General features: G+C 32.7%; 1 long non-coding RNA gene across 1 annotated transcript; it reads left to right on the top strand.

Moving 5' to 3' along the window:
• The first annotated feature begins 6768 nt into the window (after positions 1–6768).
• LOC111085709 lies at positions 6769–19834 on the top strand. Its single transcript, XR_002610511.1, has 4 exons — positions 6769–6845; positions 8420–8421; positions 17651–17656; positions 19824–19834. It is a non-coding gene; the product is annotated as an uncharacterized LOC111085709 (long non-coding RNA).
• The last annotated feature ends 5774 nt before the right edge of the window (positions 19835–25608 follow it).

Below are 25608 nucleotides of genomic sequence, written 5' to 3'. Positions count from 1 at the left end.
GAGGTAGGTTGTGTCTTTAGTCTGCTCGAAATTTCATATTTTTTAGACCCAAATAACGCTTAGTTACTAAGCTTGATAAATTATAGTTATTCAAATGAATATATAAAACCTAAAAAAAATATTTTATTTCATATCCTCCACTTGTATCATATGGAATGTAGTAGAAAACCTGTTATATCATATGTCGTGATGGACAATATGGGTATGTCAACCACATCCAAAACCCTCACCACTGGGAACTGACATACATGCAGGGGTAGGATGAGGATCATACCGTATTCACCTCAAGTTCGAGATATCAGAGGGAATTCATAACCACTCGGATACCCAAACATGGCACGTGTAGTAGCATTTGATAGATTGATCTGGGAACCCGTTATCCGATATCAAAAGGATGTTTATATAAGAAAATGCAACTCCCACAACAGGGAAACGAACTGGAACCATCTCAAAGCTGGAACATCCTTGTATAAGATATATCAAGGGATGGCAAGGTAGAGACCCCGAACAGTCCAACTTCCTCAGCTGTGAGCCACAACACAAAAGAGTTTGATTTAGGGAAGAATATAGACAACCATAAACATGTGTGAGGAGTTATGCTGATTGGTTTACTTGAAATTTTACACCAGGCCATGGGGTACCAACATCCACAAGGTGGTGGAATGAGGGATCCCAATCGAACAGGTGAACTGCATTTTCAATGGCTCAACTACAGTGATTGTACAAATGGTATCAGGAGGCCACGTAATCCTGTAAGGTGACAGCTCAACTCCAGTGTTTGTGTAAATGGAGTGAGGAGGCCATATCATTCCATAAGGAGATGACTCAACTCCCATAGTTGTGTAAATGGTACCAGGAGGTCACGTCATTCAGGAAGGTAATGGCTCAACTCCCATGGATATGGAGTTGGTATCAGGAGGCCATGTCAACTAGTAAGGTGATGGCTCAACTCCAGTGGTTGTGTAAATGGTATCAGGAGGCCATGTCATCAAGTAAGGTGATGGCTCAACTCCAGTATGGTGAAAGATCACCGAAGAAAGAGGCCGACCTTTTTAACGTTCAATCTCCCAGAGGATTAACACTGATAAAAATTCCTGCCAGATCACTTGCACCAGAGGCCTGTAGTAGGCGTGACCCCCCCAAAATGTTAACATTAGCTTTGGAATGGGACTGGAATAAGCTGAGATAAATGAAGATAAATTTCAAACTCAAAAGAATCTGGAAGTTATAATAAATGAAGACGACTTTATGAGTATACTAAATACGAATGTGAAACAGTAAAGAATGACAAAAAAACATCCAAGTACAAATGCTGCCAAATGAGAAGTAATAGTTTGATGGAAAAATATAGAAGGAGTCACGTGCGTCACGTGAGTACATTGCACTCCATTGATGGAGAAGTGACGCATGATGATTTGCATGAGAGACATGTTGGAATCACTAGATTCTAATAGGGGAGCAGAAGGCTTGTGGCATGTGTTCAAAAAATACTTTTACAATTTATAAACAAGAATTTACACTTGTCCCAATTTACAAATAAATAAAATTAAATAAGACGCAAATGTCACAAATATCTAATGAATTGTAATTAATGTAGAATTTCAAAAAGTTACTCGTGATAAAACTTAACCAAGAGATCAAATTAATTACGAAAACTAAATTTGGCAGGCACCATCATGCTGATACTCCAAAGTGCTCACAAAATGAGTTTTGTGAGGGTTTGTTAGAATACTTGTCAAGTCTATCATGATTTCTGCTGTTCTGGGCCTACTACTGGTCCTTTTATTCTTCCCAAGAAATAAATCTTTTGAATTCATATCTGGTTATTATTTGCAATCAGTTGTTGTTTTCATAGGCAGATGAGCTCAGATGACTTTGTGTAACCCTGTTGACTGCTATGACTCCAATACTTTAATTTTAATTAGCCTATACTAGCAATTTTACATGCACAGTAACACAGCATCTTTAAACTAAATTGGTGTGACACCAAATTAACTGAGAAACTAAGTCAATGTTTTAAAATGTAAATCAAAAAATTAGATATTAACTAATACAGATGAGCTAAAAGTCCTTTAGCAAATTTGATTGTGTCCTAAATTGAATTTGATGAACTACTTTCTGAACGACACGAGGCTGCAAGGACTGCCATATTGATCAGAGGCCATCACAGTTCATAGTTCAGTGACACACTGTGAACGTGTCTCAGTTTAACCAGTGTAACTGTTTCGTTGATAGAAATAGAGTACGATCAAATGAACTTTTATTGTCCAATTTTGAGATATGACAAATATGTACTAACAACCCTCATGGAATGTTTGGCCAGGGTTGTTTACAGCCTTCCTGCATTTTTCAAAGGACTGATTTCTCCCTACCTTGCAGGTTAACCTGGCTGTTTCCTCAAATTTTTCTTATGGAGCTTAACCATTGGCCAAAACTGAGGATAGACTACAACTGCAAACAATGACAATTCTGAACAACACAACAACTAGTAGTGACAAAGAAAACTTTCACAATTTAAAGGGCAGTGGAAATAGTCTGACACAGTATCCAAGCAATGGAACAAAAATACTGGTTATGTGTGACACACAGTTTATTAAAGTTGGTGATGCTATGAACTGTATAATATTAATGGTATATTTCTCCAGTCAAAAACCTGTGGCATGTCCAAATCACGAGTTCACTGTATTCTTGGTGTAATAGACACTTTTCATAATATACTTCTTTGTTAACGAAAAAATAATAATTACACAGTAGTTAGAAATGCAGAGAAAGAAGTTATCTAACAAACACCAAACTACAAAAAATTTCTGTGAAACATAATTTAGAACAAAACTTTTCTCAACTTATTCATTACCTTACAGAAAAACTACTCACAATAACAAAGTCTCCTACAAACTCTAGAGTACAGTAGACAAGACATCCACTCTGTAAACCATACACCAACACTTTACACCATTTTGCTGCTGCTCTTCTCAGACCTTGGGCAACTGCTGTCATCTAGGAGGACAAAAAAATCAGTCTGCATTATCAGACAAATAAAGCAAGGAAATAACCACATATTACTACGATCCAGGTAAGCAAGGAAATAAACACACATTACTTGCATTCAGGCAAAGAAAGAAGTAACCACATATTATTAACATCTAGACAATCAAGGAAGAAATCACATATGATTAACATCCAGACAATTGAGGAAGTAACCACACATTATTAACATCCAGGCAAGAAGAAAGTAACACTGTACTCACATTCTGGCAAGTAAACATACATTATTAACATCCAGGGAAGCAAGGAAGTAATCATATATTACTTACAAGGCAAGAAAACTTAGTGATCAAAACAACATAGAAAACACTTCCTAAAAATTTACTTCTGAAAATGAAGCACAGACTGGAATACACATTAGATATTTTCAAATAAATGACACTTATCTTCATATATTATTAAATATATTTGATCTTTTATCAAAGGTTAGAGCTATTGACAGAGCTTGGCTATAACTGAAAAAATAAAAATAAACTGGAAATTTTATTTCTATGAAGATAAAGGGTATTCACAAAAAAAGATAATTCTACAAGTTTTGCTGTAGAACTGGAAACAAAGAGACAACAGAGACATCACCACCACTTTCTAAACGAGAAATAATCTTAACTAAATTATGGTTATTATGTTTAATGTCGCCAATAAAACAAATTCTTTGTGATGGCTATCCAATCTCTTAACAGTTTTAAACATCCAAGGTATCATTGTGAATACTTCTCCCTGATGGCCAATGTCTTTAGTATCAAAACTAGATCAAACTTAATATAATAATACAAGTGAGGTCTAAATTAGTTTTAACATAAACTTGTCATTATACTCCAGTCAGGCTATGCAAAAACATACCTCAACATCAAACAAATTGCAACAGAAACAATGCAATGTATTGTGAAGTTACACAAGAAAGTCTAGAAAAATCTAAACGGGGGAAATGCATAAAATTTCCATTTTCTTTATTAACATATCTGATGAAAATAGAACAACTTGATTTAATATATGCAATCATATGCTCTTATTATACACTCTTTCCATTGATATATGATTAAAAATACACAAATATATAATAGTTATTAATATGAACCCAATTAAATGCATTTTAACTGAAGCCCAAATTAATGATTATTCACCTCTTTAACTTATATATATATTACCTCACCCATCAAGAAAATGAGTATACAAAATGAGACTTAACACACACACATCTTTCTATAAACATTTTGCTTTATCTATTCACCGACGTTGTATTACTTGAATTGATACACAAACCAGAACCAGTTATGCTAAATTTATGGCGTTATCAAAATATATTGCACATTGATTTTAAAATAGGATTAAATTTGATATATATATATATATATATATTTCCTTTACAACCATACAATCCTATCTTGAAGCTGGCACATTGTCCTCTTTATATTGTATCTTCATTTATGTCAGATTCTGACATTTGTGTTATATTTGTATAGTTAACACACCTACATTATCCACAGCCTATAGAACACTCAAGTCCATGCTTCCTACATGTACAACATTTAGTGTCACAATTCGCTTTACAGTTGCATTTTATAATTTTTAATAGGCTTTCTGGAGCTGGTGGTAAATGTGTCTTAACTAGTAATACACTATTGCCTACAATTGACCATCCCCACTCTTGTGATAACATTTTGTCATTTGAGTCGATCCATGTTTGTACTTGAAAATAGACCCTCATGCTGTGGTATTGTGCAGCTGCGGATGTAGGAGGAAGTGTATGTACCTGTACGTGTGCTGTGCTTGAAACTACTTTTTGTGCAAAATGTCTGAAGCGTAATAAATCCAATCCCTCAATTGGAATTCTGCCATACAGACATATAAGTGCTTGTTCTCCTGCTTTTTGTATTTCATCTCTTGTTTTACCCTGATTGTAAAACACTTCTGCATTCTCCCTAGTTTTTTAAGCGCTGCCCCTTTTCCAATCCCATAAATGCGAGATGTTGTGCAGCAACCCATCAAAGCATGAACGAACGGCATATAGCGACAGGTGTTTGCTCCAAGTATCATCTTCGTTTGTCGAACGTCCCAAATTCTCACTGCTTTGTACGTAGTCTATTTCCCTTCTGACTTGAAAAAGATATTACAATTCTGAGTATTATCGTGATAGCATAGCAATATGAGAAGATCCGTGTCTTCACCGATCACCATTGTTTCACGAGTTTCTGCACAAGCAGCTGCAGTCTTGACTATTAAAAGATCTGCATCGTCTTCAGCATATACAACTTTCCATCCCTATTTTCAGGTTGATGCCCGAGCATGTAAATAAAATGTTGTTTGTTTCAGAGTTCGATAAGAAGTGGTGTATTGTCTTTGAAGTTAACATTCGAACCGAAAACTCCATGCATTCGCGGCATATGGGCTACATCCTTTGTTGATGGTCCTGACTGGTAGCCATCAAACACAATTACTGGATCCACATACTTTTTAGATATATATTCTACGTACACATTATAAATATCTGTGAAATCTATGCCTTGTTGCCATGGCATGCACTGTAATAATGATCCTCCATCTAACACATGTTGAACATTCTCAGTAACAGCCTCCTGTCTTCCATAATCTCCTAAAGCCCAAATTGCATCAGCTAATGCTGGTTTTTGTGGTTGCCTTGGAAAACCTGATGGATCAAACAGTGCAGATGGAATACTACAAAGTTCATATCCAAATATGTGTGACACGTCTTCTTCCGATCTAGTTGCAGCTGTTGTAAGACATTGAAAAAGTAGCTGGGGGTCAACCTGAATTGACTCGCTATCTAATTTTACTACAGGCTTTGTAGTAAGTGTCACTGCTTGCTGGGATCTTTTGAAAGAATACTCCATCACATTTTTCTAACCATTTTTTGTAAGACTTTTGATCCGATTTCTTTTGCATTATAAACATTTACGGATGAATCACACGCCACACTGGTTTCAATATTGTGTAATGAGGGGTCTTGGATAAACGGATTTCTTTCTAGTAGAAAAGATAGGAGCACATTAGTGTCTTTGTAATCCCTTGTGTCTGTTGTTCTGGTGAAAATACCTCTGGAATACACTTCTTAGTCCTAAAATTGACACAACAGGACTGATGATATATAGCATCTGCTGTGGGCAAGTCACTTACACTTTCCAGTCGTCCTCGGACCTCATCAGCCCACCTATCAGCATGTTCAATGCATACTTTGGTAATACTATTTTGGAAGTCTATAGTTCTGACAGGAAACACATCTAATCCTCACTTTTTCCAGATAATTTTGCAGCTTGGCCACAAAACAAGCACTGTTCTTAAAAGCAAAACTGCTCATTACCAGATCTTAGTAAATGAAATTTACATGTAGGAATATGTGAAGAAGTTTTACTATCACGTTTAATGACATTTGTATTACAGTAATTTTGAAGACATTCTTTGGGAACATATTGTCCTGGAACAGTGAGTATGTTATCACCACATTTAGTGCTTGCAATGTTTATACCAGCAGACCCTTTCAGTCGTAACTGCACAATAGCTTTTTCATTCTGTAAACTTCCCTTACAAATAACACAAACGTGAGAGGAGTTTAGTATTTCCATCTGTAAATACATTAAAAGTAACCTTATAACTATTGGACTAAAAACAAAATAAAAACAGACCTAAAACAGTTTGAATACATAGATTATCTAATGAGTTCTTATGAAATACCTCCAGGGTGTTAGTTTTTAATTAAAAGTAGTGTTAATTTGGAGCGAGTCTAAAGAATAGGTCTACATCCACTTATTGTATGAGTGTTGTTGTTGTTGATAACAGTCAATAAGGTACGTAACTATAAAGCAAACACTTATTCAATGCTTGTTTGTAAAATAATTTAAACATATATTAGCACGTTTTATATCTGGGGTTTCCATCTACAAATAGGACTGTTTATATATATATGTGGTAACACAAAATTCATATAATATGTTGTTAAATATAAGGGCACACAAGAATAATGCCAACGTGAGCAAAATGATGTTGTTCTATATTTTTTTGTAATTTTTATGATTTTTTCCAAATTAAGGCACGAATGGACTTCCGTAGTTGTAAAAATCGACCCAGTTACGTCACTGATTTTCTTTTTTTTAATTTCTTTTGTAAGGCATTATAATGAACCTTATAGTACAAATGTATCGTTAGTTATCAAAAACAATAACTTTCCATCACTTTATACATATAAATACGCATTATTTTTACATGTTTGCCATCCGCAAAAGTGCATTGTTTTATTGCATTTTTTGATTTAGGGCAAAGCTCACAAGGCCTATCTGCCGCCGAGAAAACGCATGACAGTGATGACACAATCTGATTCATCGGCTGTTTGCATAATTTACGGACATTTTAGCATTATAAATCAACTAGGATATACGTTTTGCACATATAATAAACAATACAATGCAAGAAACTTACCATGCACAGTTCATTTTATTTTCACTACTTGTATATCACCGGTCACTAACAAATTTCTAAGATAAGCATATATTATACGGTGGCTTATATGTACCACTTATAAAATGGCAAAATTTACTTTTTAAAAACTTTTTTTTGTAATTTCCCCAATTTGGATTTTTCTAGGCTTTTGATATGTTGTTCAAGAAATAAAGTTTTACATTATTCTTGCCCAAAAAATTCTGTTGCAATTAGTTTGATGTTGAAATATAGACTGACTGGACTATGAACGTAATGTAACGCCTTGGTCAATCCTATTGTAAGTAAATTCCGTGGAATGAGAACCTCTGAGGTGGAATTTTGATAAAAAACTTTCATGATCAATAGAGAATGGCTCATCTTTCTGCCATTGAAGCTTCAATCACGATGATTGTAGGACAACTGCTCTCGTAACGAACCCCCCCCCCCCCCGGACTAATTCCTCCCGCAGTCATATCTTCTTATATTAATAAAACTACTACATAGGAAAAATAACATATTTCTTATATTTTACAAAACTGTTTAACCCTCTCACCCCGGTTATTTTTTACACTCACAGTTCAATTAAAGTAATTTTTGTTTATGTTATACCAATTAGAATAGCATAAAATTGTACCTAATAATCCATATTTTAATAATATATAAGTTTTAAGTTCTTAACTTTATAAGGCAATATTTAGAAAAATCCTGAATTTTCCCTACAATACCGCAATTTGTTGGACTTTGTGAGAAAGGAATGACTCATAATTTACAGTTTTAGTTTAACATAGTTTAACACCTTTGTTTTATTACAATAAACAAAACTTAACATGAAACCTGTGTTATTTTCTCTTACTTGAACAGTTTTAGATAATTCATTCTTCTATGAAATACAAGAAATATGTGTTGTTATTTTTCTATTTTTAGTCAGTCATATTAATATAAAAAGATGTGGCTGCGGTAGGCAGTTGTCTGGGGAGGGGCAATTTTTTTTAGGGGGCAGTTGTCAGGTAACAAATCACGATCATTTTCATACATTCTTCTCACTTGTTTGTTTATTAGTCTTTTTCTGGCATACGTTCTGCGACAGTTTTCGTTTTCTGATAACTTTCAAACTATTTCAAACACATCAGCCTAATTAAACTTTGTAAAAAGTATTTTTTTTAATAATAAAAGATGTGTGTCAAACCATACAACTTCCAAGCATGTGAGTTATATATACCTTCTACAGGAGATAGATATTTGCTAGCTGTCGCGTTAAACAGTCAGTCTGTAACTCGATTATACTATTATTGCCCGGAGTAATTATATTCTCAAACTTTTTTAATCCTAACTAACAAAAAAAACCATATTTAACTCATTGGGCTTATTGTAATCTACTACACTGGGCGAGTGCCACGGAATAATAGTGCAAATAGTGAATAATTTTTTCTGAAAATTATTGTTTGTTTCCATTCCACATATGAAAAATAATGATAATAAATACTGCCCTTATGGTTTTGTTCCCATTCATAAAGTAGTGACAATTTCCAGATATAAGGATTTTTAGGTTGTGAACTTGTAACGTTCTTTTACAATGTAGCACGATATGAGAAACATCAGTACATTCTCATAATCACGTGTTTTGTTTCAGATGAGTTTCAGAACAAATACTCAAGGTTCGATACTTATTGCATTATTCTTATATTCTGTTCCACTTTAGTGTTAACTCCGTTATTGACATGCCACGGTGAAAGTTGTTAGTTTATAATACAACTATAATATCTCAGTATAATATTAATTGCTGTATTCTGTGGATATTTTTGTTGTTGTTTGGGGTTATTTTTCTTAAATTTTATTCCCAGATTTTAACCGTCTACTTAGGTGACTCAATAATAACTTGTATTGGATGCAAAAAAATAATTAAACTTATTTCAGTAATGCACTTATACCACTAATTTCGTAGTTTGGTCACTTAGGACTTGCACTCGCTTACGTAAAGAGCGCTTTCGCATAGTGGCATTATAACATAGATCGTGTGAAAATACAGGAAACTGGTCAGCAAGGACAGATGATAATATAATTCTCTTTCAGTTCATAATATAACAAGAGCACACACTACCTTAACCACGTTACCCAGATACTGTGTTAGTTATAGGTACTGGTAATTTTCTTCTAGTTACTTGGTAGCATAGAAAGAAACGTCAAGTTTCACATAGTTGCTTAATGAAAGAAACCTGAAGATGCATATATGGATAGTCAATCAACAGCAAGGAAAGAGACACGGAGGACTCGTAGTGTATAGCACACAGAGAGAGACCTGGATAACGTACATATAACCAATCGGTGACAAGGAAAAAGACCTGGAGGAGGCATAGTAAGTAGCACAGAAAGAGACCTGGACAACGCATATTCATAAGTACTAAGTACGGAAAGAGACTTGAACGATGTATGGTTAGTTAATAGTATAAAACAAGTCTTATATATCGATTGAGTGTTTTTATTCGTCATATTTTTTATCCAAAATTGATAAAAACATTAGTAATTATACAAAAGTGTGTAAAATATAAGCACGAGAATTCTTACCTATAACCGACGACTACTTTTCTCAGCGTAACGTAGGATCGAACCTATGTTAAAGTAATATATATAGAGAGAAGCATCATTAGAATTAAGCCCTCCACACAGCAGGGGAGATGCATCGTGTGTCCGATTTAACACAGCAGGGGAGATGCATCGTGTGTCAGATGTAACAGAGCAGTGTTAGAGTTAACACAGCAGGGGAGATGGATCGTGTGTCAGATTTAACACAGCAGGGAAGATGCACCGTGTGTCAGATTTAACACAGTAATGGTGATGCACCATGTGTCAGATTTAACACAGCAGTGGTGATGCACCGTGTGTCAGCTTTAACCTCATTTCGTAACCATCATATGTGAAATTAAATTTGTTACTTGAAGCCACTCTTCTATGTCTTAATTCAGTTTATACGGAATTGAAGTAAAAACTTGCTGAAAAAAGACCGATGTGTAAGTTCAAGTCTTTCACCACTGCTCCAGAAAGCTACCATTGTATTACAACGAAAAACTAGAACCTTGAAGACTTCTTTTTGATGATACATTTTCTGCAGAACTACTTTTTAAACAGCACTGTATACATCGATTAAATTCAGTGATATTTTAATTAAAAGATCGTAGTGTCATTGTTTAATGGTATGGTGAAGTATATTTTGGTGTGCATACCTAGTAAAAAACAAGCCTAACTTACGGACCGACTGGGCTTTATAATGGTGAGGTAGAAATACGTAATATAAGATAATTTATTGCTTAACACTGAATACCTTAAACATTTTGACGGTTTACAAATGCGGACCTGTTTAGATAGAGAGCTTATTATCTTAAATTCCAATTATAGAGCAAACAAGATGTCGTATGTTAGAACTGAATGTCTAAAAGAAAACCAATCTTGATGGCTCAGCGATAAGCTTGAGGAATTATGAGGTTTTGCGCTTAGAATAAACCCAAAAAATCAAATAAAAACAATATATACGCAAGTTTGTCCATAATCTACAAATTTATAAGTTAAAACCATAAAATACTATGGAAGTAAATACACAGGAAAAAAGAAAATGAATTCAAACTGAACAAAAACAAATACACTTTAAACGTAGTATATTTGTTAATAGAAATAAAAATAGTAGCATCATTATATTGAGTAAAAAAGTAAATCTATTTATAGTTAGTTTATACGGAAAACCTACCAAGGCTATATGCCGTCTTCCCTAACTTTTAACTACTGATCTAAGGGAAAGCAGTCAGACAACAGCTCACTAAGACATATAATCCACGTCAAAGGACTGAGTGTCACTCTTATAACGCAGACACAGACTACAGTGCGGAGAATATTTTATGGACATGCACCGATTCGAACTCAGCTAGCCAGATCCGCAGAGCAAAACAGAACCTGAAAGTAAATATACATTTAATGAGATAATTATCGACAAATGCAGTTTTATTTTCAGGAAAATAACACTTTATTGGGTAATTATAATTTAATATCATTCATATAAGGAGTTGTAAAAATAAATTTGTCTCTATGATATGATATGTATTGAGATTTGACAGATTTAGTGACTAGATGAAGCGAAATATATTTCCAAAGGCAAGAATGTTCCAAGCAGAAGTATCTTACTGATAATCTATATCTCCTCTATATAGTACACGAAAATATATTTCTTTGTGGTGTGCCTCAAAAGATTTGTGCAAATAAGAACTACTTAGATTTAACAATATAAACCTGAATTATTTACATTGTGACAGCTGCATAAGACGCTATTTAATTAGAAAACTTACCAGCACGTTTGACATTATTGATTATGAATTTGATAAGTAACTGAAAATCGTACGAGACCTGGATTGAAATGGAATGATGCATAAGTTTCATGTTAACAAAGCCGAAAAATAAAGAGAGAGAAAATAGCAGGCATTTGAAAATTGTAACCAGAACAATATACACTCTTCAAAGTGTGGGCAAGTAGAAATTCGCAAAAGAAATGGTGACACAGAGGCCTGGCCAAACAAGCATAAGCTTAGTGTAATAAATTCCACTGTGGTATTTATTGTTAGTTCGAAACGTCGACTAATACAATTTACTACAATTCACATTATATTCACAAAGACATTAAGTATAAAGATACATTATTTTCTCGTTATTAAATGGCGAGATGTAGCAGCTTTCAACTGTTAAAGAAGTAATAAGAAAAAATTACATAAAGACGTAAACAGGTAATGACGTTCAGTTTACACTTCAACTTTTGTATCTTGTTTTCATCGAAACATTATTAAATACCTGAGTTATTGCTTATAAGTTACTTATGAACAATATATTCTAAAAGCAACTGATGTAATATTTCACACTTACAATACTTTGCACTTCGTAACCTTCACTTGATAACTCTTTTGAAATTATGCTGTTAAGAATTTTTCCCTTAAATTGGTATTGCCCAGATCTTTTGTTATAATTGTCTTGCGATTATAATATAAAAACTGTAATTGAGGACTACTTTCTTGAATGACAAACTCCAGGAATGCGATAATCATGTTGTTTAAATTTGTTTATGTTTCTACTTGTAGTAAAAGGTTCTGAAGCTTGACTAATAATTTAGTACTTTTGAATAAATGAAATATATATTTCGCTTTTATCGTACATTTCTAAAATTTTGTTCTGTATTGCCAATAATTTTATTATTTATTTCTAAAATAAAAAAGTGATATCGATGATCCTAATATGTACGTTTATGGTATAATAGTTGATTGTTGGTGTGAAACTATGGCGTAAACATGCACATTTAAGTTTTGTAGACTTTTAAATGCCATCAGTATAAGTTTAAGCCCTGCTTATAGGCTTTGTTAAATTCGTGTGCCTAAACGTTTAATTTTTTAAACGTAGGCGTTCACTTTACGCATTTAGTATGGGACGAAATCGATATTCAACACTTGCGTCATTTACTATCAACTTTTATTACCACAACAACGTTTGGAAAGACCCTGAGCTCGTCCTTTATCCCGTGATTCTCCCTAATCACTGGCGAAGTATCCTCCAGTCTTTGTCAGCTCGGCGCCCGACTTAGTTTGCATAATATTATCAGTTTTCTTTGCTTTCATCTTTCGCCGACTTGGTCATGTAATTTATCTTATTTTAAAGACTCGGCGTGAGGCCTACAAGAAGAATTAGCCACATTAATTATCTGCTGTTAACACTTAACGAAGTTTCACACAGCGAATATTTCTAGTGCTTGCGGAACTATCGTTGTACGCTGTTTCTCATGTGCTGGTGTTTTATCAAGTTTATACGTACAAAGTTGAGCATGCACGCATGCATCTACCCCATTTATATCGGTTTATTGTTAACATTGATAAATGGTATTAAAATCTGTCAGTCACTCGTTCATAGGTTTTTTGTTTAATGCTGTTGATTGACAGTGTATATTATTCTTCAACAAAACTTCTGTCAATATTTGATATCAAAGAATCACATCCCTAGGGTTGATCATTCTAGATGGCACACACATACACACACACACATATATATATATATATATGTATACTCACATTCAAAACTTGATGTAGAAGTTCTGTATAACTATATATATATATATACTCACATTCAAAACTTGATGTGGAAGTTCTGTATAACTATATATATATATATATACTCACATTCAAAACTTGATGTAGAAGTTCTGTATAAAAACAGCATTCAAAGTACTATTTCATTCTAAGTACTCTCTCAGTATGAATAAGTAAACCACTACCAATTGTAGAATATAAATACGTTGTTAGATTGTTGAATATTGATTTAAATACTAAAACGTTCTTTACCGTTAAAACTTGTGTACTTGAGAATGATCGCACCAGTGATCGAAACGTCGTAACTGTTCTAAAAACAAATCTTATTTATTGTAAAGCTGTAAATTGTAATAAAATATCTTAGTGATTGTTAAGAACTTTGTCTAAAATAACATCCTAAGTAGTTTGTCAGTGATTGTTAAGAAACGTAACATGAATTACTTACTACCTTAGTACTGTGTCAGGGATTAATAAGATCTTTAGCAAGAAGTACATTCGGAGTACTATGTGTTAAGAGCCTTAACTACAAATTGTATCTGTGGTTGTTAGTAAGAACTACAATACATCCTTCATACTGTATCAGAACTGTGTCAGTGACTGTTAAAAACTTTCGCAAGAATTACATCCGAAATACTGGGCTAATAACTGTTAAAAGTTCCAGAAAGAGTTATATCTTAAGTACCGTGTCTTGTGTTTCTGGTTGTTATTATCTTTACCAAAAAGATAAGTACGGTGTCAATGAACACTAAGAACTTCACTCTAAGTACTGGGTCAACTATTGCTAAAAACTTTAGGAAGTATTAAGTCCTAAAGAATTGGACCTGAAAAATTGTGACAGTTCTAGTAAAGAGCTTTATCAAGAATTAAATACTTAGTAGTTTGTCGGTGATGGATATGAATTTTAGCATGAGTTAAATCAATGTATTTTGTCAGTTACTGATAAAAGTTTTAGCAAGAATTAAATCCTAAATATTGTGTGAGTAGTAATTAAGAACTTTATCACGAATAAAATCCAAAGTAGTACAAAGGTGATTGATTGCTAAAAATTTCTAAACATTTCACTCTAAGTTCTCTGGCAGTTGTTCTAAGAATTTAAACAAGGACTATATCTGTATCGGTGATTTTTAACAACCTTGGCAAGAAATATACCTTAACATCTGTATCAGTGATTTTTAACAACTTAGCAAGAACTACACTCTAACATCTGTATCAGTGATTTTTAACAACCATAGCAAGAAATATACCTTAACATCTGTATCAGTGATTTTTAACAACCATAGCAAGAACTACACTCTAACATCTGTATCAGTGATTTTTAACAACTTTAGCAAGAACTACACTCTAACATCTGTATCTGTGATTTTTAACAACTTTAGCAAGAAATATATCTTAACATCTGTATCAGTGATTATTAACAACCATAGCAAGAACTACAATCTAACATCTGTATCAGTGATTTTTAACAACCATAGCAAGAAATATATCTTAACATCTGTATCAGTAATTATTAACAACTTTAGCAAGAACTACATCCTAACATCTGTATCAGTGATTTTAACAACCTTGGCAAGAACTATACCCTAACATCTGTATCAGTGATTTCAACAACCTTGGCAAGAACTATACCCTAACATCTGTATCAGTGGTTTTTAACAACTTTAGCAAGAACTACATCCTAATTGTGTCATTGTGTTGGTAAAAACGTTAGTAAGAAGTAAATTTTAAATGCTGAATCAACAGTTGTTAAGAGCTTCAGCAAGAATTACATTCAATTTACTTTGCCAGTGGTTGTTAAGAATCGTTGTAAGAATTACATCTTAAGATTTGTAAATATTTATTCCCTTTTTTACGACATAGTTTATATTATATAAGTTAATAAACTGCTTGTATAATGTCATATCTAAATTATAACCTGATAAAAATATATAAAATGATACAGAAATCTTTCAAAGTGTAAGACATTTTTAATAAGCAAGACATTCAAATTCACTAATAAACTGTGTAATTATCGGACTACATGAGCAAACTTAGTAATTTTTCACAAGCTTTTGTTCTACAAGTTCCCACAACTTTGTGTTTGATGATATATCAAATGACAAAACAAAATGTTTATTAGATATGTTCGTGCAATTATTAGTATAAACTGAAAATTTAGTAGTGTGTTTATAATTGTATGGAGAAGAATGTTTGAGCTTCTAATTTGCTCTTTTGTATACCAAGGGAATTTTTTTTAGGATGACTCCTTTATAGTATATTTCCAATTATTTCTTGGTACAGGAATGTAGGAAACTACAAAGGTTATTTACTTAATGCTTCCTCCAGGGGCTCAGCGGCAGGTCTCAAGGCTTATTACGGTGAAAATAAGGTTTCGATACCCGTGAGCACAGCACAGATAACCCATTTTGTAGGTTCGGGCTTAACCACAAACAAATCTATTCAATATTTAGATGTCGGGAAATATCAACTTATGTTTGCAACAGCATGCGGAAAAGTTTTTTCTTTTTTTGTAGGATTTTCAGGTACAAATGTACAGGCATAGCCTTTCGATTGCGGCGCTCGACTGGGTGGGTTATTGGACTTAACCCTGTGACCGTACACGTTTGTCCTTTCAGCTATGGGGACGTTATAATGTTGTGGGGAATCCCATTATTCGTTTTGTATGGAGTAGCCAAAGAATTTGATAAAAAGAAATAAATAAAATTTGAGGTTCAAAGCGATTTTCCTCTATCTAGGTCTATGTAGATTCAAGTATTTTATAAAGATTGAATCTCTAAGAGCCCGACGTTTTAAATTATAATCCGTGTTTAAATGATAAAAGTACTCATTTTCATTTAGTATTTGACTTAATTGGTTGTAAATTTCTAAGGCATGTATTTTCTATATATACACTTATTAGTAGCACTCTGGTAGTTTACTGTAATTAGACTTGGTTAAATGTAATAATTTTCATGCTAGCATGTAACTGGATTTCTAATGCATTCTGTGTTTACCTTGCTGTATTTTGATGGCAGTATAACATAACATCCTCTCTTTGTTATTAATGCACGCTACCCATATTTTTAGATAACATAGACCAAGGATAGCGTAGAGGTGGTTATTGATGAGAGTTTTCTGACCTTTTCCTGGAAATAAATGTTGTCCCTACGTAATGCTAATTCAGACCTGCACACTTATAAGCCAACGTGTGAAATCTATGAGAACCTCATTCATAGGTTCAGTTGTAGTCCATCTCTATACACTGTTTCGGATTTTTATAGGTTACTAGTAAAATTATAATTTTAATTTAGAAGTTCCCGAGTTAGAAACCCAAGGAAAAAATTGATGAACAATTAGTTATATTTCTAAAGTATATTAACATTTGAATAAATTCTTTTTCATTCTAATAAGCTGTAAGTATTATTTTAGGCGTGTTTTTTGTACACTTTTTTAAGGGAAGCAGTGATATGAGTTGATAAAAATTGTTGACCTTTGGTAGTTAATATAATTTATTATCTTGTATTAACGTCAGTGGAGAATTAGACTAAATGAGTTTTAACAAGCAATGTGTTTTGTTTTATTTGACACCTGAAACGTTATCCTGTACACCTGGGTATTTTTCTACAACAGGAAGTTACCGCCCATTCAAGTGTACTAATCATTAATATTCTGCCTAAATAATCTATCAAAGCTTAGATATTGTTCTAACACCCACAATATTAAGCTCTAGTCCCTCTGGGTATTGCATGGATATCACACAAATACCACCAGCTTGAGTCATGTTAGAAATAAATGTTTCTCTCTATTTCTTAATTCGGAATTAGAATCAATTTGAAACTTTACGTGATAATGAATACGTTATTTAGCCGTTCGTATATTTTCTAATATTTGTTTTAAATCTACCAATATATATACATAATCTTTAAATATGTCTGACTGTTTAACGTCGTTTGTGAACATTACGAATAATTTGTATACTCTAACACAGTGTTATTTTAATCTCTAGATTCGACGGTATTATCTCGTGTCGAACTTATACAACAAAGCAAGAAAAAAAAAGACTTGGAGGTGAGATAAGATGGTGTCTATATTGCGAGGACAGCGTGCCCCTGCTCCATCACTGTCGTCAGTTGTGTAGCCGTAAAGTTCGATTTTCTTGCATCTAGTTGTTGTGCTTTTGATAGATTTCCTGCCATTTTTAGCACTGTCTGCCCGTGGTGGAGTAGAACAAAGCCCCTGTATCCGGATTTGCCCCCCTGCTGATCACGGTATGTTCACAGGTCATAAATTACTGGTTACTCAAACACATATTAGAATGCCTAAAGTGAAATGAACAACCAAAAAGATGTGCTCTTACACGCCACCTAACAGATTTTTGGACAACTAATACTAACTGCATACCATTCTGATGTTTACTCTATCTCTAGCCAACTCTTTATTTCTAGGTGCACAGGGAAATTGCCATGGTTCTGTTTCATGAAACGGAAGCATTGTTTAGCATGAGTTACAGACAACATAGTGTTCCATTGCTTCCTTGTGAGAAGACGTATAGCTCTTCTCGTTATTTTAACACGTTAAACACTTCCACCCTACAATGAAACCATCAACATTCAACATCTTTTTTTTTTGTACATTCACAATTACGAAGTACGTGGAAATCCAAAGTTTTTTTTCTTTTTTTGTTGTGTAGATATATTATGCGTATGGACAAAACAACCAAAAAAAAAACAGTTGACTTATGCAGTCTTATTATTTCAATATTTTGTTTATTTTTGACGTCCGATGTCGCGTTGCTCCAAAATGCATTTTTAACGATTAAGTAGGCTAAAAACGTTTGTTTTTTAGGCATACATATTAAACTTGTGGCATGCAGAGAAGATAATAAAACCAATCTTCTCCCATCTCTGTTAAATAGAAGTATAATTCACCTAAGAGTAACTACTGAGTAAATGTATATATATTTTGTTCAGTAATATCTCTTCCCCAACTCTTAACTTTGATTATCATTAGCAAAACCTCTAATTTGATATGAAAATGGCAAATCCATTTTACTATTGTCAGTCAGTTGAATTGTTTGATGTCAGAAGCACTTAATAGTATTAAATACTCTTCCAAATTCTAACCACTACTTGGTGATTGTCAGCAATGGTATTTCCCTCTACACTTGTAAGTAATAACATGAATAGACGTAAGTATTCATGCACGTGAACAACGTACCATCACTCGCTAGAGGCTATGGTGGACGATGATTAACGACATATTTCTGGTCTAGGACACCTGAGTTGAAACTCCATGTAGAGTAGACTCTTCCAGTCACTGACACAGATAATATGGAAAACGTGAACACCTAGATGAGATTGAGAAGAAACCAGTATTAACTTGCTGATTGAAGCACTTTTTTCACTACTTTTTAGATCACCCAAATCCTTCAACAATTATGATCACCTGCTGTAAAATACCTTTTTTTACTCTCTAGGCCTCTCAGAAGAAGCAAACAATTATTAAGCAGGTCTAATATTCACATTTTGTTAATTCATGATTGCATGGTGGTGTGAAGTAACTTCACGTATTACGCCAGTAACAACAACTAAAAAAAACAAATTCGCACACACATCTGGCAGAATTCTGCAACATAATATATATTTTTTCAACTTATTGTAAATGGCCATCTAATAAGTTTGATTCCTACATTTAACCCTTGAAGTAAAGGAAGAAACCTTTTTCCTAGACACCCATACTCAACCTTATATCAGGACGACAGTCGTTATTATTTTTATAAAAGACAATGTTGGGTAAAAGTATATATAACCAAAACAGAAATAAAATCCACCTGTAGACATGAATAATAAAACACAGGAATATCAAATATTCTATTTTTTCTTTCCTTTACTATTTCTTCTACCGGTTTCGTGACTTCCGAGGTCACTCTTCAGGATATAATTTTTTTTTCAAGAATCTGTAACAAAACATACCAATACCGTTTTTTAACTAAACATAAACTAAATTAAGTACATATAATTTCCAAATGTACAAACATATAATACATTCCATTTCTAAATTAAGTACACATAATTTCCAAATGTACAAACATATAATACATTCCATTTCTAAATTAAGTACATTAAAAATTGCTCAATATACTTTTCTTTTTAAATTAAAATCTTATTCTAATTATACTTTCTCTTATTATTATATAAATAAAATTTATTTATACTACAATTTTATACTCTTACTTAATTTTTTTATGGCCCGGCATGGCCAGGTGGTAAGAGTAGCCCAAGACTTGGCGGTAGGTGGTGATGACTAGCTGCCTTCTCTCTAGTATTTCACTGCTAAATTAAGGACGGCTAGTGCAGATAGCACTCGTGTAGCTTTGCGCGAAACTCAAAACAAATAAAATCCTAATTATATCTTTTTAAGTCTTAGTAACAATTTTAGTTTTAGTAACAAGTTTCGCAGTTTCTACTGACTTTACACAACCAGTTACTTCTTTCTTCTTACTCCTATCTATTTAAATTGGCGCCAAAAAACTTATAAAATATTTTTCGAAAAATAAGTTTTCATGTTTTACATTTCATGCCCCAAAAGGGAAAAAATGAAAATATGTTTATTTTAGAACTTTAAATTTTCTCAAAATACAGTCATTAAAATGTTTGCATAGCGAGTTTTTTCGGAATATCTATCATGCAATATATATATAAATTTATCCTTAACCTTAAATTATCTGCTTCATCAATATATAATTATCCACGATTTACACAGTCTAATATATATATATAACTTTCTTAGCATTGCAATTAAATGAGTTATCAATAAAAAACCAAATTTCTTTATTATTATTCTTTAATGTTTTGGTAAGTAACCTAAATTACATTATACATTACATTTTATTATAACTTAAATTATAGTTCTTCCATTCACAACTGAAAATACATTCTTCAGAAAAATCTCTTTATTTATATTTATTCATTAATCTATATAACTGTTTAGGTTGTCTTCTTGATAAAGTAATTTTAGTATCTTTGAATACATCTTTCAGTTTTGATCTACTTTTTGTTTTAATTGCATATTAACAAGTGAAATATCAATATGTATATTTGGAAAATGAGTCACAACAAAAAATGTAACATTCTCTTTAGGTTCATTAATCTTTTGTTTAAATGTTTTTTATTAAAAAAAGTTATTCTTAGCAATTTCAAAACCTCTCAGTATAACTTTTTCCGGAAAGTGACACTGAACTAAAAATTCTTTTAGTTCTAATAATCAATTAACTATCGTTTCTTAATTGGAAACCAAATGATATAATCTACTTGCAAGATTTGTAGAAACATTTAATTTTATATATTTGGAATGATTACCAAAAAAGGTACATATTGATGTGAGTTTGTGGATTTATGAATATATCAGTTACAATTTCCTTTTATGGTGAAACTTATCTTTCTTCTTTTGAAGGTTAACTTAATTTATTGTTTACTGAATTTAAATTTCCAACAAGGTTATTAATATCTTGAGTATCTTTCCATATTACAAAACAATCGTCTAAAAGTTTTATAAAATGATCTTCAAAATAACTAGGTGGTATATTAAATAATTGAAATTCGAAAAATCTCGTAGAGATATCAGCATAAGTTGGAGCGAGTTTTGTGGCCATGAAAGATGTGTTCCTCATAAGTAAAAAAAAAAAATCAATTTTAAGACTATATCTAAGCCTTTTAAAATAAAACCTTTATTAAAGCTAGGATTAATTAATACTTTGTATTTATCTAGAAAACTTTCCCCATCCATATGTCCATAGTCATGTTCAATACTTTTATACAGAGCTTCCACGTTTAAGAAACAAAACTCTGGTGTTCATCTAATATTTCTGGCAATTTCTCAACAAATTCAAAATCATCCCTAAGAGGATTAGGAATAGGAAGTAAAAAGGTTTTAACAATATATCCAAAAGGTCATTTAAATGTTCAGTATTTTTTTATTACCTCATACAATCGGTCTTCCTGAAATATTAGGAGGTTTTCCAATATGAATGAATTCACTTCATGTTTCCAACAATAATTCATTAATCACTTTTGGTTTATTGATCTTAGGAAGTACGTAAAAGTACCCAATTTCTGAATTACTTAAAATGAAATATTTCTTTGTTTTTGTTAATGTAACCTTAAATTCATCAATAAAATTCTTTAATTTTTCTTTTATGAAAATTATGCATCAATGTGTTTAAGATTCCCATTTCTTGGTAAACCTTTGTATTATTTGAATGTTCATAAATCATCTGATTATAAAATTGTTGGGTCATAATTACCCATGTTTTATTTTTATCCGTTTTGTGAAAGATAAAATTAAAATTTTAAAGTTAAATTATCCTTTCCTGGTTTTTCAGTAATATAATATAATTCAATTTCTGGCGCCACTTTAAATAGATAATACTAAAATAGCAGAAGTAACTGATTTTGTAAAGTCAGTAGGAATTGCGAAAGCGTGAAAAGAGTTAATAAGACTTGACCCCCCCCCCCCACCAGTGACACAGCGGAATGTCTGCGGACTTAAAGCCATTGAAAGTGGGTTTCGATACCCGTGGTGGGCAGAGTGTAGCTTTGTGCTTAACTACAAACAAATAATAAGAGTTAAAGAAAAACGTAAGTAAGAGTATGAAGTTATAGATAAATAAATTCCATTTCTATAATAATAGAAAGTATAATTAAATTTTAGTTTAAAAAGGAAAGTATATTGACTAATTTTATTTATTTTGAGCATTTTAATGTAGTTAATTTATACATGGAGTGTATTATATGTTTGTACATGTAGAAAATATGTGTATTTATTTTAGATTATTTATGTTTAGTTGAAAAATGGTATTTGTATGTTTTTGTTATAGATTCTCAATAAAATTATATCCTGAAGAGCGACCTTTAAAGTCATGAAAAAGGTAAAAACGTAGCAATAAATGAGAAAAGAAATAGAATATTTGATATTCCAGTTTTATTTAAATATATTATTAACATTCGTGTTCTAATGTCTTGAATTCGTTCACCTTCATACCAGTATGATTATACAACGATTTGGTGAAAACTTACTACCAGAGGTTACAGATTAACTTTGTAAGTCTAGACGAAAATCCAATGGCTTGACGTGGTTCTTCATAATCAGTGTTTGAAAACTTAATTCTACGATATCTAGATCCTTCGCGCAGCATTAAATTTTAAACTATATTTATTGAAAGTAATTTTATTTGTTCCGTCAGAAGACAAGTATAAAACTACAAAAGCTAAAAAAAAAATAGGAGATATTTGCCCAAATGTAGAAACGGTATACATTCAGATTATCGACATTTAAAACGATTCCGGAAATCAGATTAACTGAAAGTCATTTATCAGCGAGATTGTTTCTATCAGTGTATCAGGTTCTTTCTAAAGAATTTTTAAAGAGGTTTACACATCAAAGAGTTCCTTCCCAACGCTCTTAGCAAATATTTCGTTGGCAATTTCTGATTAGCTCTTAACTAGTTAAGACTTTATCATCTTAAGATATTTAAGATCACGTTGGAAGAATTAATGATAATAATAACTAAAAACTTCATCTCACAATATGGGATCTGTTTTAGATATAAAAAAGAAGATTTTGTTGTCTAACATAGTTATTTCAATTTAGTATTGTTTCGTGCTGATAAGGTACTTATTAAAATGTTCTGAACACTCTTACCATCAATGCTGCACCCAATATGAACAATTTTTCTTGTTACATATTGTCTCTATGGGACACAAGCCCAGTGGGGACAGACCCATTAGGTCGGGGTGGATTGTCTGAATGGTGTGTGTATTCCTTCTAACTTAATTTAGCTTGTAGCTCTAGATGTCTGAATGTCCAGCTAACTTCTCCCACAGTTATGGAATTAGTAGGACCAATCTTGAAAAGCAGGCTTGTGGCGATTTGTAGGGTGTCCTTATCTATATGGCATAGACTCTTACGAAGGGCGACTAAAACGTTCCTCTGAATTATAAACCTCTCAGTGAGCACAGTTATCTTTTTCTTTAATGGAAGTAATCACGAAAACACAAGCCACACATATACAGAAGAAACAGTGGGTAATGGCAACTAGAGGCGGACTTATTAATGGTATTAAACTGTCACAACAAAATGCAAAAGAAAAAACGAAAAGGTTTTGCCGGGTACTAATATTTTGTATGAAAGCTCTTTGTTTTACAGAGCATTACTACATATTTTTATGCTGTCAGTGTACAACTGTGGAGTATTGTTTCAAATTGTCCTATATTACTCCCCACCCACTCCACACACACAACTTACCCAATTGGTTTGGCTGCTCTTTTACTAATGAAGTCTCAAGACTGTTTATATCAGAATTTTGTGCATGCTAAGCTATGTTTGGGAGAGTTCCATCAGCCTCTTTACTATAAAAATCGTTTCACTTTACCACATTTGCTGTGTGATTGGAATCATATCCGATTAATCAGCTTCTAAAGAAATGGCATGATGGATTGGACCTGCTTGTACTTGTCAGCAGTCAGGGTGCCATTATTTTTGTATAGATCTCCGACATAGTTTGTTGAAATGTATTGTTTCTACATCGTACTTCACTGGAGGTGTTCTACATTGACTGTGTTACAATTCTCCTCTCCTCCATGGAAAAAAAAATTCTTAATCGTTGTTAGACTATTATAACTTGGATTCTTCTATAAATATAACATATTCAACTTTGCCCATTCCACTGTTTGTGGTCTAATGCCCACATAACCTTTTGATTTGGTTATCTACTTTCAGTGGCAGTTTTCAAACAGTTATATATCCATTAAAATCACTCCATGCTAATTTGTACGCTACTGCCTTTGAGGTAAATTTTACACCTGTGTTTACAGCAAGGTCGTTGGCAAGATTTGTACACCACTGATGTGTATCTCGTAAAAAAGCATACCCTGAGATACTTAAGATCAATTTTTAATAATTTCGGTTTTTTAACTCGACCACTTCTGCTATTAACGATGCCAGGTTCAAACACCACTTCAAAGTTATATATATATATACTCTTTCTAAAACATGGACTGTCAGCGTAATTTAATTTTTCGCATGGAATATCCTTGACCAGACAAAACTTTGTTTTTATACACGACAACCGATACCTCAGTCTTCGGAGTCATGACTGAATTTTACATCATCATCGTAAGATCATGATAGCATTTTTGAATTAAAACGTTCGAACCCAAACCAAGGGTTTAGGACTGAAAGCAACCGGAGGTGTTTAGAAAACGTTTTTCTCTTATCTCCACCTGTGAAAAGGATTTAGACTTGTACTGCGAAAAAAAAAAGCAGTGTTGTACTGAATTTCATACCATTACTGCCTGTGCTTTTATAGGTTTTATACTGGTGTGACACTTTCTGATTGGTTGGGTGACAACCAATCATAGTGTAAATTATCAACACATGACTATACTCTAGAACAGTTAATTTATACACGATTTTACACCCCTTGCCCTAACCGTTTCTTTTATCATTTCCGTTATGGTATGTATGCCTATTACTCATCACTTAAAACGATTTGCCGTATTTAACATTTCTGTTATGTCTTTTTAGTTTTTAAGCCTGTATTGATTATTTTAAGCCTTTAGATGATGACAGTTATTTTACGCTTTGAGTTAAAAACAAACATATTCTGCTTTTAACCTTAAGTATGTGTTTATTTGTAATTCTTTATATATTTAAAAAATATTTATTAAGGAGTTATTAAAACTACGTGAAGTTATCTGGTACTTACAAAAAAAAATATTTCTTTGATTAGCAAAGAATAGGATAATTTTTCCAACGTTTTGTATTCGAAGAAACTTGCTGAAACTTATGTATCACGTTTTAAATGGTTAAAATATTAGGCTTAGCCACACTTAACGCAAAGGTTTAAGGGAGTTGTCTGCACTTGTTAATTACACACGTCATATGGTTAGAAGGAAAGGCTATAGGGGAGCCTACATGCTATCGACTTCCTACAAAGTCAATCAGAGGACTTGTGATATATTAAATAATACATCAACTAGGCCTACCACGTAGTTGT

The sequence above is a fragment of the Limulus polyphemus genome, unplaced genomic scaffold, assembly GCF_000517525.1.
Source record: "Limulus polyphemus unplaced genomic scaffold, Limulus_polyphemus-2.1.2 Scaffold567, whole genome shotgun sequence".
Lineage (NCBI taxonomy): Eukaryota > Metazoa > Arthropoda > Merostomata > Xiphosura > Limulidae > Limulus > Limulus polyphemus.
The sequence above is the reverse complement of the archived record's forward strand: the minus strand, read 5'-3'. Positions and strand labels throughout refer to the sequence as shown.